Genomic DNA, 12248 nt, shown 5'->3' with positions numbered 1-12248 from the left:
TTCATTACACCACCGGATTCAAGGCACAAAAATGCCTTTGTCATTATTGTTGAATTTAGCACACTTTATTGTCATTCATTAGTGTTCCTTTAAGCATCCCCTGAACTTGGGGTCAATGCCAAAGTTTCCCAGTCTCTTGGAGTATCTCTGATTTATTGAAAAAGAATGGGACCTGGAGTCAGACAGTCTTATAGTCAATCCTTGCTCTGTCTCTTAATAAACTTTACTGAGCCTCAACTTCTTGAGCCAAAGGGTCATAACAAAACCTACCTGCAGGCTAGCTAGGAAGACAAAAGGAGATGAGGCATGGGAAGCATACAGAGGACTAGGTGGCACATAGCATATAAATGCTTCTTCCTGCTCATATGGGGTCTCTCTAGAGAGCTCAGTTCAGAAATTAGTTAATTTGAGACATCCTTGGGTATTTTATGGGATCCACAGGAGACGTGAGACTATGATTTAAAAGAACCTGAGCAGGATTATAAATTCCATGAGGGCAGGGGCTGTCTTATTTATTGCTATATCCCTGTTGTCAAGGGATATTGGCTGAATGAATGAATAAAAGTATTTAAGTTCCATGGCCCCAATGCCTCAGGATCCATATTCCCCTGAATGTAACCCAGACTAAACATAGGCCAGTGTCATATGTGAAAGTGACCGATCAGACCTATGTTAGGATCTCCTTAGGCCAGTGCCAGAACAACCTCCAAAACACCCCCTATAGCTGTTTTGGGGTCCTTGAACTCTGCAACCTGAAAGAAGGGCCAAGATGCTCAGCCATCAATAATAAGCAGCAAGCAATGGGATGCAAGCAAAAGTCACAACATGGCAAAACAGAGGCAACCTGTGTAAAATCAACTTAAATCCCAGATGCCAGGGAAGATTAAAATTCCCTTTCTTTTTTTCCCCACTTTTTTCTCTTCTTGGGGAGAGTATGACTGGGGGATAAATTCTGTGCCCAGGTCCTGCTTTACCTGCTCTGTTAAAAAAAAAAAAAAAAAAAAAAAAAAAAAAAAAAACTCTTCTCATCCCCAGAGCTCTTATGAGCTAATTACTTAAAATTTCTGTGAAACCCTTTAGAAAATATAATATCCCTATAGTGATTCTAGTAGATGCCTCAGGAGAGAAGCAGCATTCTCTCTCCTATTTTTATATTTTAAAAGGTTTAACTAAAGCTCCATGCAGTCCCCCTGGAAATTCCCTCCTAAGGTCTGTGAATAAGCTGGAAACAGCTACCAGCGTCTCTGACTTCAGATATTCATTCTGAGAAACAGGTGCAGGACTGGTCCCACATATCAAAGTACAGCATCAGTATTGATCCACATAAAATTTTCGGGAAGCAGATTTTGCAGAAGAGGTAAGTTCAATACGTGGGGAAAAATTTGGAGCCAAAATCCTTCCCATGAGAAGTAGGGAAGGAATGAAAAAATATGACCTTCCTCTCCCTGGCAGGGCATTTGCTATCCTAGCCAAGCCCTCATTACCCTGAGAGGGAGGACCAGGGCACTTGCTCACTGTAGCACCCACCAGTGAAAAGTTCTCAGCATGACAACTCACCAGTCTTGCCCTTCGTTTACTTTCTTACTTTCCTGTAGTAGATCTACAGGATCTGTCGATCTTCATTACTTTATTACTAAAGGAACGAAGTGCTGACATGTTCTACAACATGGATGTACCTTGAAAACATTATGTGGAGTGGAAGAAACCAGGTCCAAAAGGTCACATGTTATATGATTCCCTTTATATGAAATATCTAGAATAGGCAATCTATAGAAATAGAAAGTGGATTCATGGTTACTTAGGGCTGGGGGAGGATGAAAGGATAGGGGAGTGTTAGCTAAAGGATATGGGCTTTCTTTTTGAGGTGATGACAGTATTCTAAGATTGACTATGGTGATGTTTGTACAATTCTGTGAATATCCAAAAACCATTGAATTGTACACTTTAGATAAGTACAGTGATGATTTAGATGATTTGTATGGTACTTGAATTGTATCTCAAGAAAGCTATTACCAAAAAACAAAAACAAAAAACCTTTTATGGCTAGTTTTAAATCACATTATTCTTTATGTAAAAACAATGAAATATCAGAAAGAGAAATTAAGGAAACAATCTCATTTATCATTGCATCAAAAAGAATAAAATACCTAGGAATAAACCTACTTAAGGAAGCAAAAGACCTATACTCTGAAGACTATTAGATGCTGATGAAAAAAATTGAAGATGACACAATCATAGGGAAAGATATACTGTGTTCTTAGATTGGAAGAATCAATATTGTTGAAATGACCATACCACCCAAGGCAATCTACAGATTCAATGCAATCCCTATCAAATTATCAATGACATTTTCCTCAGAACTAGAGCAAAGAATTTTAAAATTCGTATGAGAACACAAAAGACCCCGAATAGTCAAAGCAATATTTTTTGGATCCATCTCCTAGAGTAAGGGAGACAAAAGCAAAAACAAACAGGATCTAATTAAGCTTAAAATCTTTTGCACAGCTAAGGAAACTGTAAACAAAATGAAAAGACAACCTATGGAATGGGATAAAATACTTGCAAACGATGTGACCGACAAGGGATTAATTTCCAAAATATATAAACAGCTCATACAGCTTAATATCAAAAAAAACCCCAACCCAATCAAAAAGTGGGCAGAAGACCTAAATAGATATTTCTCCAAAGAAGACATACAGATGGCCAACAGGCACATGAAAAGATGTTCAATATCACTAATTATCAGAGAAATACAAATCAAAACTACAATGAGGTATCACTTCACACCAGTCAAAATGGCCATCATTAAAAAGTCTACAAATAATAAATGCTGGAGAGGGTGTGGAGAAAAATGAACCCTTCTACTCTGTTGGTGGGAATGTAAATTGGTGCAGCTGCTATGGAGAACAGTATGGAGGGTCCTTAGAAAACTAAAAATAGAGTTACCATATGACACAGCCATCCTACTCCTGGGCATATATCCGGAGAAAACTAATTCGAAAAGATACATCACCCCAGTGTTCACTGCAGCACTACTGGCGATAGCCAAGACATGGAAGCAACCTAAATGTCCATCGACAGACGAATGGATAGAGAAGATGTGATTGCTATGTACACACACACACATATACACACACAATGGAATATTAGTCATAAAAAAGAATGGAATAATGACATTTGCAGCAACATGGATGGATCTACAGTTTATCATGCTAAGTGAAGTAAGTCAGACAATGACAAGTATCATCTGATATTATTTATATGTAGAACCTTAAAAAAATGATACAAATGAACTTATTTACAAAATAGAAACAGACTCACAGACATAGCAAACAAACTTATGGTTACCAAAGGGGAATGGGCGAGGGGAGGGATAAATTGGGAGTTTGGAATTAACATATACACACTACTATATATGAAATAGATAACCAACAAGGACCGACTGTGTAGCACAGGGAACTATATTCAATATCTTGTGATAACCTATAATGGAAAGGAATCTGATAAAAGAATGCATATATATGTATAACTGAATCACTTTGCTGTACACCTGAAGCCAACACAACATAGGAAATCAACTATACTTCAATAAAAAATAAATTTAAAAATTTTTACGTAATTCTTATTTTTTTTAATTATTTTTATTTTTGGCTGCCTTGGGTTTTCGTTGCTGTGCGTGGGCTTTCTCTAGTTGAGGCGAGTGGGAGATACTCTTTGCGGTGTGCAGGCTTCTCACTGCAGTGTCTTCTCTTGTTGCAGAGCACGGGCTCTAGGTGTGCGGGCTTCAGTAGTTGTGGCACGTGGGCTCAGTAGTTGTGACTTGCGGGCTCTAGAGCGCAGGCTCAGTAGTTGTGGCGCACGGCTTAGTTGCTCCACGGCACGTGGGATCTTCCCAGACCAGGGCTCGAACCTGTGTCCCCTGCATTGGCAGGCGGATTCTTAACCACTGTGCTGCCCCAGAAGATACTAGGTTTTCAGCTGTTAATAGGTTTAATAATAATTAATTTTTAAAAGTTTCCACAGTCAAAGCAATTTGGGAATGACAGAGTTAAACAGATTTAAACAGGATCTTTACTGTTGTAGTGCTCAGAGTTTTAATAGGCTGACATGCATTGTGAATCTCTAAGAGCGGGATAAGAGCATGCATGGTTTACTAAACTGGTTTAATCTTGAAACTTTTCGTCACAGAGCATCGTGCCAAATCAGTCTTCCATGACATTATGCTGGTAAATGCTGGTATAAGTCTCTAACCTCAACAGGAAACCCTGGAAACAAATGTTATTACGTAAAAATTAACACAGGCCTCCGCAGTTGAAATCTTTTCGATTACATGTCTGCATCCGTTTTTAAAATTCAGTCACAAGCGTTTTTGCTTTGTAAGTTCTTTTCATTCTATATTTAAGATCTATAAACATCATGAGTGTGGTTTAGAGTAAAAATTCACTTCTTTACTAAATAAGTAATTATCTGGTAGAACTCCACTCGCTTCTGTGAAATGGAATTTGTATTGTTTTCCTCCTGAAATAGAAAGGCACTCTAAGAACACGTAAAAATTCTCAGTTAACCTACTACCCCTGACCCACAGATCAAATCATTCACTCAGAATTCCACTGACTGCATTTCTCAGCAAAGATGTAGCGGCAGGCTAAACGGGAGAGGTTTCAAGTTACTCAGGCTTTATTAATTTTACAGAATATGCTTTGAAGTACTAAAAATAATCATTAAAAGTGAGCGGCACATTTGAAATGAGTGAGCAAATGTGTGGGGACATTACCCTTTCCTTTCTACCCCATTGTTCTCTACTGATGACATTACAGAAAATACAGTGATCCCAGCTACATCTTTCCCTCTTCACTGCTTGGGTTCCATTGCCCAGACTTATTTAGAAATAACAATTTAAGAGGAAACGGAAGGAAACTCACGATTACTGAGCATAAGAACTCAACAGACAGAAATATGAAGGAAGAGTCCTCTAGGCTGAGGAAGCCACCAAGCTGAGAAACTTTAAATGAGGGTGACCCCTCTTAACAGGTCTCTTTGGTGACTAAAAACAGGCAGCATTTATAGTACTTTCCAGTGTACAAAGCACTATCATGTGCAATATCTTACTTAACCCTCAAATCAACCATGAGAGGTGAGTCCTCTCTCCCCATTTTACATATGGGGAAACTGGGGCCCAGAGAAATTAAGAAACCAGCCCAAGATTCTCAGATAGAATGTCATGGTACAGTGATGTAGCTCCGACATTTCAGGATTCAAAATGTACGACTGCTCTTTCCACTGATACTCAACCAGGAGAAGTTAGAAAGCCAGGCTGGGGGGAGGTTGTGAAGGTCCTTGAACAACAGATAAGTTAATACTTTACCCTGCAGGAAATATGATTATTATATTATCTTATCCAAATGTTTACAGATTCAATATGCTTGGACAAATAGATTAGCCATTTCTGATTCTCCTAAGTTCCAGAGTATGTCTAACCCTCAAATGAGTTCATTATAAGCATCAAATATTCTACTTGCTGTTTTTACCCAGTTTTACAAATGTTCATTGTGCAGTTAGGCCAGGAGCTTTTTGCCAGAGGTCAATATCAGTCATTCACAAAGAATACAAATAAGCCCATTTCCTAACTGTATGTCTATACCTGTAAGTTTTTTAATGGAACAGAAAGCAATATGACAGAAAATTTTTTTTTCTTGAAGTATAGTTGATTTACAGTGTTGTGTTAGTTTCAGGTGTACAGCAAAGTGATTCAGTTATATATGTATGTGTATATATATACTCTTTTTCAGACTCTTTTCCATTATAGATTATTACAAAATATTGAGTATAGTTCTCTGTGCCATACAGTAAATCCTTGTTGTTTATCTATTCTTTTATATAGTAGTTTGCATCTGCTAATCCCAAACTCCTAATTTATCCCTCCCCATCCCCCTTTCCCCTTTGGTAACCATAAGTTTGTTTTCTATGTCTGTGTGTCTATTTCTGTTTTGTATATAAGTTCATTTGTATCTTTTTTTTAGATTCCACATGTCCGTGATATATATTTGTCTTTCTCTGTCTGGTTTACTTCATTTAGTATGATAATCTCTAGATGCATCCATGTTGCTGCAACTGGCATGATACACCGCATCTTCTTTATCAATTCATCTGTCGATGTGCATTTTGATTGCTTCCATGTCTAGACTATTATAAATAGTGCTACTGTGGACATTAAGGTGCAGGTATCTTAAAGTTTTAAGTCCAGTTTTATGTAATAATTTACTAATATATTCAACACACATTAAATGAGCACCTACTACGTGTTAGGCATCATGCCTGGAGCTGGGCAGTCAATAAATGAAGATGACACATCCCTATCTTTATAGAGCTTACAGCCAGATACAGGAAAGCATCCAGGCAAACAGAGTGCCCTGTGATAAAGGATATCACAGAGAAAATACAGAGGGGTTTAGGAGCACATAACCTAGACCTAGCGGGTGGGGAAGTTTCCCTGTGGAGGTGGTGTAAAGGCTGAAGGACTGGCAAGTACAGCAGTGTCAGGACTGAGCGCAGGGATTCCAATGCTGGCTTTGCATTAGACTCACCTGGGGAATTTTTTAAACTACTGCTATCCAGACCCCACCTATGCCAGTTCAATCTGAATCTCTGCAAGTAAGGGCCAGGCAACGATTTTCATAAACCTCCCCAGAGGATTCTAATGTGTGGCCAGGTTTGACAATGGCTAACTTACATAGTTACTAAAAAGTTTTTCAGAATGAAAACTACGTGAACCACCTCTAAATTCAGAAGTAAGTCCCATGTAAATTCAGAAGTAAATCATTTTAAAATGATTTTCTTAGTTACTGTAATTTGACCTTTATCTTAATTATCTTGGAGTTCAAAAATATTTAAGGCTGGGCTTCCCTGGTGGCGCAGTGGTTGAGAGTCCGCCTGCCGATGTGGGGGGCACAGGTTCGTGCCCCGGTCCGTGGGGATCCCGCGTGCCGCGGAGCGGCTGGGCCCGTGGGCCATGGCCGCTGACCCTGCGCATCCGGAGCCTGTGCTCCGCAGCAGGAGAGGCCGCAGCGGTGAGAGGCCTGTGTATCCAAAAAAAAAAAAAAAAAAAAAAAAAAAAAAATTTATGGCTACAGAGAGGTAATAAAACTTATTTAAAAAAAAAAGATGGATCTGAATAATCTATTGCTAACTTTTCCTAATGCTTTGTGGTAAGTACCACTGTGTTTACCAATATTTTCTGCTCTCCTCTCATGGGCAATGTGGAGAATTATTCTTCTTTGCCCCTTTGAAATGATGAGTGGTCATGTGACTTTCTTTAACCAATAAATAGTGAGCAGAATTGACACGTGTCCCTTCCATGAGGAAGTGTTTCAGAGCTGGTCAGCTATGCTCTCTTCTCCTGCTTCAGAGATCCCTGAAGACTGGTGTTGACATGGGAGCATCAGAAGATGGAGGGACAATAAGGTCAAAGCAGCCTGAGCCACTTCACAAAGAGCAGTCACCTTGCAGAGCCACCCAAGTGGGCTCAAGAAATAAATGTTTGTTGTTTTAAAGGGCTAAGATGTTAGGGTTGTTTTATCACTGCAAAATAACCTAGCCTCACCTGCCTTCTTATACTACCTTCTCAATCAGGTGGATCCCTATTTTTGTATTTTCTTTCTCTGATTCACAGACTTTTTTTTTTTGTAGATCTTTATTGAAATATAATTGCTTCACAATACTGTATTAGTTTCTGTTGCACAACAAAGTGAATCAGCCATATGCATACACATGTCCCCATATCCCCTCCCTCTCAAGCTTCACTTCCATCTTCCCTATCCCACCCCTCTAGGTCATCGCAAAGCACTGAGCCAATCTCCCTGTGCTATGCAGCTGCTTCCCACCAGCCAACTATTTTACATTTGGTAGTGTATATATGTCGTTGCTACTCTCACTTCATCCTGGCTTCACCCTCCCACCCCATGTCCTCAAGTCCATTCTGTGTGTCTACCTCTTTATTCCTGCCCAGCAACTAGTTTCATCAGTACCATTTTTCTTTTTTTGTAGATTCCATATATATGTGTTAGCATACAGTGTTTGTTTTTCTCTTTCTGACTTAACTTCACTCTGTATGACAGACTCTAGGTCCCTCCACTTCACTGCAAATAACTTAATTTCGTTTCTTTTTATGGCTGAGTAATATTCCATTGTATATATGTGCCACATCTTCTTTATCCATTCATCTGTTGATGGATATTTAGGTTGGTTCCATGTCCTGGCTATTGTAAATAGTGTGGCAATGAACATTGTGGTACATGTTTCTTTTTGAATTATGGTTTTCTCAGGGTATATGACCAGTAGCGGGATTGCTGGGTCATATGGTAGTTCTATTTTTAGTTGTTGTTTTTTTTGTGTGTGGTACATGGGCCTCTCACTGTTGCAGCCTCTGCTGTTGCGGAGCACAGGCTCCAGACGCGCAGGCTCAGTGGCCATGGCTCACGGGCCCAGCTGCTCCGCGGCATGTGGGATCTTCCCGGACCGGGGCACGAACCTGTGTCCCCTGCATTAGCAGGCAGACGCTCAACCACTGCGCCACCAGGGAAGCCCTACTTTTAGTTTTTTAAGGAAGTTCCATACTGTTTTCCATAGTGGTTGTAACAATTTACATTCCCACCAACAGTGCAGGAGGGTTCCCTTTTCACCACACCCATTCCAGCATTTGTTGTTTCTAGATTTTTTGATAATGGCCATTCTGACCAGTGTGAGGTGATACCTCATTGTAGTTTTGATTTGCATTTCTCTAATAATTAGCGATGTTGAACACCTTTTCATGTGCCTCTTGGCCAGCTGTATGTCTTCCTTGGTGAAATGCCTATTTAGGTCTTCTACCCATTTTTTAACTGGATTGTTTGGGGTTTTTTTGATATTGAGCTCCATGAGCTGTTTGTATATTTTGGAGATTAATCCTTTGTTGTTTCATTTGCAAACATTTTATCCCATTCTGAGGGCTGTCTTTTTGTCTTGTTAATGGTTTCCTTTGCTGTGCAAAAGCTTTTAAATTTAATTCCCATTTGTTTATTTTTGTTTTTATTTCCATTACTCTAGGAGGTGGGTCAAAAAAGATCCTGCTGTGGTTTATGTCAAAGAGTGTTTTTCCTATGTTTTCCTCTAAGAGTTTTATAGTGTCTGGTCTTACATTTAAGTCTTTAATCCATTTGGAGTTTATTTTTGTTTATGGTGTTAGGTAGTGTTCTAATTTCATTCTTTTACATATAGCTGTCCAGTTTTCCCAGCACCACCTATTGAAGGGCTGTCTTTTCTTCATTGTATGTTCTTGCCTCCTTTGTCGTAAATTAGGTGCCTCTAGGTGCGTGGGTTTATCTCTGAGCATTCTCTCCTATACCATTGATCTATATTTCTGTTTTTGTGCCAGTACCATTCTGTCTTGATTACTGTAGCTTTGTAGTATAGTTTGAAGTCAGGGAGCCTGAATCCTCCAACTCCATTTTTCTTTCTCAAGATTGCTTTGGCTATTCGGGGTCTTTTGTGTTTCCATATGAATTTTAAATTTTTTGTTCTAATTCTGTGAAGAATGCTATTGGTAGTTTGATAGGTATTGCATTGAATCTGTGGATTGCTTTGAGTAGTATGGTCATTTTCACAATATTGATTCTTCCAATCCAAGGACATAGTATATTTCTCCATCTATTTATGTCATCTTTGATTTCTTTCATCAGTGTTTTATAGTTTTCTGAGGACAAGTCTTTCATCTCCTTAGGCAGGTTTATTCCTAGGTATTTTATTCTTTTTGTTGCAGTGGTAAATGGGAATGTTTCCTTAATTTCTCTTTCTGATTTTTTGTTGTTGGTGTATAGGAATGCCAGAGATTTCTGTGCATTAATTTTGTATCCTGCAACCTTACCAAATTCACTGATTAGTTCTAGTAGTTTTCTGGTGGCATCATTAGGATTTTCTATGTATAATATCATGTCATCAGCAAACAGTGACAGTTTTACTTCTTCTTTTCCAATTTGAATTCCTTTTATTTCTTTTTCTTCTCTGATCTCTGTGGCTAGGACTTCCAAAACTATGTTGAATAAGAGTGGCGAGAGTGGATATCCTTGTCTTGTTCCTGATCTTAGTGGAAATGCTTTCAGTTTTTCACCATTGAGTGTGATGCTTGCTGTGGGTTTGCCATGTATGGCCTTCATTATGTTGGCATAGGTTCCCTCTATGCCCATTTTCTGGAGAGTTTTTATCATAAATCGGTGTTGAATTTTGTCAGAAGCTTTTTCTGCATCTATTGAGATGATCATACGATTTTTATTCCTTAATTTGTTAATGTGGTGTATCCCATTGATTGATTTGCATATATTGAAGAATTCTTGCATTCCTGGGATAAGTCCCACTTGATCATAGTGTATGATCCTTTTAATGTGCTGTTGGATTCTGTTTGGTAGTACTTTGTTGAGGATTTTTGCATCTATGTTCATCAGTGATATTCGTCTATAATTTTCTTTTTTTGTGACATCTTTTTCTGGTTTTGGTATCAGGATGATGGTGCCTTCGTAGAATGAATTTGGGAGTGTTTCTCCCTCTGCTGATTCAGACTTTCTATTCATATACTTATCCATAATCAGTATTATAATTAATATCCTTCCCTCTTTCCTCCCTTTCTTCCTTTCTCTCCTCCTTCCTTCCTTCCTTCCTTCCTTCCATCCTTCCCTCCTTAATAGTTAATTTAAAAGGTCATTGAGGGGCTTTCCTGGTGGCGCAGTGGTTGAGAGTCCGCCTGCCGATGCAGGGGACACGGGTTCGTGCCCCGGTCCGGGAGGATCTCACATGCCGCGGAGCGGCTAGGCCTGTGAGCCATGGCCGCTGAACCTGCGCGTCCGGAGCCTGTGCTCCGCAACAGGAGAGGCCACAACAGTGAGAGGCCCGCGTACCCCAAGAAAAGAAAAAAAAGGTCATTGAGGAGGCCCAAGCAAGAAGGACAGCAAGAAAGCAGTTGAATGAATGGTAGCCCAGCAGGTTAGAGAATTTGTTGCATACAGGGGGATTGAGCAAATAAGTAAATATATTGAGGATTATGGAGCCAGATTTCTTGCTGTCAGATAAGGGAATTAGAAGTATAAAAAGGGAGAAGGATAATGAACCCTGTGATACAGTGTTTGAACTGAATTGGAAGTACTGTTGTGAACTTGGATAGATAGATAGGGAGGTAGGTAGGTAGATAGATAGGCAGATAGTAATATGAATATAGATGTATCTCTGTTCCATTGTAGTTCTGTCCACTGAGAGTTCCTGGAAACTGCAATAGCCCATAGCTATAAGCATACTCAGCATGCAGATCTTGATTTCTAGAAACTGCTTTCCACTGACAGTTGAAGAGGTCTAAGAAAAAATGACTGATTTCAGGACTGGGGCAGCAAAAGCACAAGATGAGTATGAAAGGTAATTTAATGTGAGGAAGTAATGAAGTATGCAAAAAATGATAAGGGCATATCAAAAGGATGTAGAAGCCAGTTTGAAGAGCCAACCACTGGGCAAATCTGGGACAATTTGAGATCAAAATCAGTAATGATAGGGATGAATTATACCCCATTGAATAAAATATCTTTTTAGTCCATGCAGGTTTAAACAAACAAATGAATAAATGGGAGAAGGAAAACCTCTTCCATTTAGTAGGTTGCCAACTATTAAACGTAAGAGAAATAAAAAAGAAAATCACCATTATCCAACAATCTTAGCAATACTCAATTCAGGCAAGAAATGTCAATGGCTGCTACAATTTGTGGGTAAAAGATGACAAATAGAATATTTACATAGCCTCAAAGTATCTCCTCACGAAAGACTTACAATTATAAAGGGAAAGGGACTTCCCTGGTTGTCCAGTGGTTAGGACTCTGTGCTTTTACTGCCAAGGGTGTGGGTTCAATCCCTAGTTAGGGAACTAAGGTCTTCAAGCCTTGCAGCACAGCCAAAAAAAAAAAAAAAAAAAAAAAAGAAAAGAAAAATTATAAAGGGGAAAAGAATAGCTTTTCAGTGAAGTAAACTGGCAGACACTACCTTATTCAATTGTAACATTAAATGTAACATGACCAGATTGAAATCATGTGCCACCTGACAGGATACAAGGAGAATTTAGTATTGCTTTTCGGGTATTCCTGCCAAAAATGCACACATAACCTGAATCTAAGTATAAGGAAGCAACAGACAACCCTAAATTGAGGACCATTCTATAAAATAACTTGCCTGTTGTCTTAAAAAAT

The sequence above is a fragment of the Mesoplodon mirus genome (genome assembly GCF_964341445.2).
Source record: "Mesoplodon mirus genome assembly, chromosome: 9".
Classification (NCBI taxonomy): Eukaryota; Metazoa; Chordata; class Mammalia; order Artiodactyla; family Ziphiidae; genus Mesoplodon; species Mesoplodon mirus.
Note: the sequence above shows the minus strand (reverse complement) of the source record.